Raw genomic sequence first — 3,801 nt, forward strand, 5'->3', positions numbered from 1 at the left:
TGTAAGTCCTTTTGGATAAAAGCATTTGCTTAATGGCATATATTACAGGACCTAGGATTCATAGAAAAATACTCAATACCAGACACAGCAAGAAAAGAGGTGCCTCAAGTTTTGATCATCATAAGCCTCGTAGAACAAGGTTCATTTCAATTTGTGTGGTGACACAGAACCATGTTGCATCTCATATGAATGAATTTATCATGATTCATCATCTCATATTTATAATGAATGAGTGTCAATTTGCTTTTGAAGAATAATGTCTATCGTCAAAAGCAAGCTGACATATCAAAAGCATATCGTCTGGGAATGCTTTGTCTGTGAACCAGGATGCTGAGAGCCCAGCCCAGCCCAGCCCAGTGGCAAGAGCAACTCATCAATATTCTCATCAGGACCACAGCCAGACATGAATATGCAAAAGGGCCACTGCTGGGGCAGAGAGAGCGAAAGAGAGAAAGAGAGAGAGAGAGAGAGAGAGAGGACATTAACCAAGCCTCTCTGTCATCAGGCACATCAGTCTAATGTGAACACAAAGCAGCATCATATAGCACCATTCAAACTCTCACAGAACTGTCTCAATCCAAAGATCAAGCTACTGGACGTGAAACAGAAATAATGTTATCCTCAACCTCACACAGTGACATATGGAAACTGTTATTTGTTGTGTTTTGGCCAAACCCCAGAAAGTACAAACACATGAATGCGCACATTGGCATACACACCAGCATGCACACACACACACACACACACACACACACACACACACACACGCATGCACACGTACACGTACACACACAAACACACACGGTTTCTACTCCAGTCCCCACGTCCCCATGTAGCCAGCAAAGCAAATGCTAGTCAGATGATGTTTTGAATGGCGGGCTGATTGACTCATGGAGCCCAGGGCGGTGTGTGGTTCGGCTCATCTGGGCCAGACTCGGCATATCCACCACAACCCGACCCCCCACTCCCCCCCCCCTCCCCCACCCCCCCCACCCCCCACCCCCCTATGTGGCATAGTGACAGCATGGTGCTCTTGAAGCCTACTCTCTATCACATTCCTCTCCACTCTGACCTCACTGTAGCCAGACACGCTGACTGTTCTCTCCAATGCCCTCCAGACTACTTCTTAGACTGTTTGTAAACAATCTTGACACCAGACAGCTACTCCCTGCGTCCTTCGAATCGTTTCCCAATTGCCCAGTGTGGAGAGCACTGTTTGCTCTAGCTAATGGGGTGGGGGGGGTGGGGTAGAGGTACACAGAGCTGCTCTCCTTCTGCAAAAGGGGTTAGGGTTAGACACACTCTTCTGCGGTCCAGCCTCGATAAGCCTCGGCTGCCCATTCTGAAGCCTCGTAAAGAGAAGCCCAGATGTGTGCAGCATCTTTAAAACGCCTCACGTGTGTAACTCGACGGCGTGCCAGGCAGGCTACTAGAAACACACATGCACACGCACGCGCACGCGCACACGCATGCACGCACACACACACACACACACACACACGCACACCTCAGGATGTTACGCAGACCGAGAGACCTACATTAACGCCTGTTTTGTTAGTTCCCTTCCTGTAGGTAATGTTCAGTTTGTGTAGCATTAGAGCATTATGGCTCCTTTAATCTCTCAGGGCTCTGTCCACTTAGGAGAACATCACAGGGTTAGGGTTACGTCAACACACAACCACCATCCTTAGTACTTCCACCGGACTGCCTGCTGTGTGAAATCGTAGTCATGTTTACAACAAGTCTTTCCCATAAGTACCACTTCTTCATATCCTCCAGACAGTTCGGTTATAAACACACCACTCTTCCACACCAAGGAACCGCAAGTCTTGAGAGAGCAACAAAAAAAGGAAAACTGACAAAGATATGTAAAGCAAACACTTCAAAGAAAGATACGGTATACCAGGCAAAACAAACTCCTGTCTATTCTGGTAGTGACAGAGTTAGCAACATGAACAAGTCAAGGCAGTGTGAGGGGAAAACTAGGCTAGCTCACTGCTCCTCCTCCTCCCTCGGCTGTCAACCCACTTCTGGAACAGTCTGAATGAAAAACAACGGGGTTTCCAGGCAACTTTTGAGCAGAGCGACTAAAAGACCTCCAGCTAAAGACAGAAACTAATTTGTAGGAACATTTGAGGTGAAGCTGGGCCTACCTCACAGGAGGTGTGGGTACTTATGTCTTCTCTTTCGACAGTAGCCTCCGGCTGTTTGACTTAGGAGGAGGCAGAGAGCCCCCACTGACGAAAGCTCCCAGACTATGAACATATTCCTTTGTGAAAATATTCTACAAAAAGACAGTTGTGATTGTTTTTTAGGGTGATATCTAAAATTATAAACACAACCCATTATAAAATGTCAACATACCCTCTTCTCAACACTGGAACTGAACTAAAGGTCATTTCACTGTAATGGGCAAACATGAGCCTGGTAATGATATTAATGCAAAATGTTGAAAAACACAAAAGCAGAATAAGGCAGGTCAGAGATAGGATAGGCCTACCGTGTTTCCTATTCTGTTGCAGCAAATGTCCCGCTTCGGGTATTTTCTTTTATGAGCTGAGAATTAAAACCAAATTGGTTTCCTGTTATTTCTCAATTTAAAAATATGGAAAACCTCCTCTCGGCAGACCTGTCTCAATTAAAAATGACGATTGCGGTAAACACTATTACAATGACAGAGAAGCACCCTAGCATGAAACAACCATCAAAACATGAGAGCTTCAGTCAAAAAAGACTGTTTCTGATTCACAAGGCAGAGACCCCATGTATTAGAGCTCATTTTAGGTCTGGGTGGAGAGAGCAGGCTATTACCATAATGTGTTACAACGAGCTAACCAGCAGGGCAGCCTGGTGCATTCATTACACAAACAGCTTCTAGTGTGTCAGAGATTTCAAAATGAACCAAACTGAACTGCAGTGACTTTTATTCTACACTCCAGCAATGTGTCAATGTCTCAATGGTGAGTAATGGCCTCTCTGATCCACTAAAGAGATTGCTCTCATTTCTCATTTCAGATTCACTGCGTATAATTCAACCCAGAGGCATCAGCCCCATAAAGCCCTTGAATCAATATGAGCCTCTTGCAGTCGCATCACTAGATACTGTACGTATCTACTGAATGTTGTTTGAACAACAGCGTTGGCCCGGCAGGCCCGAAATGATTTCTGCTATTCAACCTCTGACCAAATAAATACCCCTTGTTTGCCTTGTCAATTGCTGAGTTTATGCTGAGAATTGACTGTACATGTAAGAACAATAGTCCATATCATTACTCTTCTGAAAAAATAAAAAGCTACAGTACACTAGATTTCTGGATGATTTCTGATGCTGAGATTGGGCATGGCAGGATCTCCATTATCATAAAACATTAACATGGCCATTCAGTGTGAGAGCGGGGCAGAGCAGAGGCGTTTAACAAAGCCATGATGGCGGGCCTTTGAGGGATCAGGAGGAGGAGAGCAGGAGGATAATGATCTGTCCTTCTCCTCTCTTCTCCTCTTTCTGCTCCCTGATGCATTCGGTTTTCTCTGGCATTGACCTTGAAATGCACACCGCTGCTGGAGCTGGAGCTGGAGCCCCCCCTTGGGCACCCCCCTCCCTGGGCCGGGGCCATACCTCACACAGGGAGAAAGGACCAGGCACCAGCCGTTGGAGAGGGAAAACAATCTCAATCTCATTCATAAACATCATCTCCCTGCTCTCATGGGGAATGCGTGGCAGACTCAAGGGCAGGGCAGGGCAGGGCAGGACACAGTCCATTGGTATTGGAGACGTGAGCTCTCATATCACAGTGAGCTTTC

The 3,801-nt window shown here is 46.3% G+C and overlaps 1 protein-coding gene across 2 annotated transcripts in view; it reads right to left on the minus strand.

The window, feature by feature from the left end:
* Positions 1-3,801, minus strand: part of srgap3 (SLIT-ROBO Rho GTPase activating protein 3) — a gene marked incomplete at its 5' end in the record, with an annotated part of 69,358 nt that overhangs the window by 31,749 nt on the left and 33,808 nt on the right. The gene's annotated exons all lie outside the window — the stretch shown is intronic.

Source organism: Argentina silus (genome assembly GCF_951799395.1).
Source record: "Argentina silus genome assembly, chromosome: 4".
Lineage (NCBI taxonomy): Eukaryota > Metazoa > Chordata > Actinopteri > Argentiniformes > Argentinidae > Argentina > Argentina silus.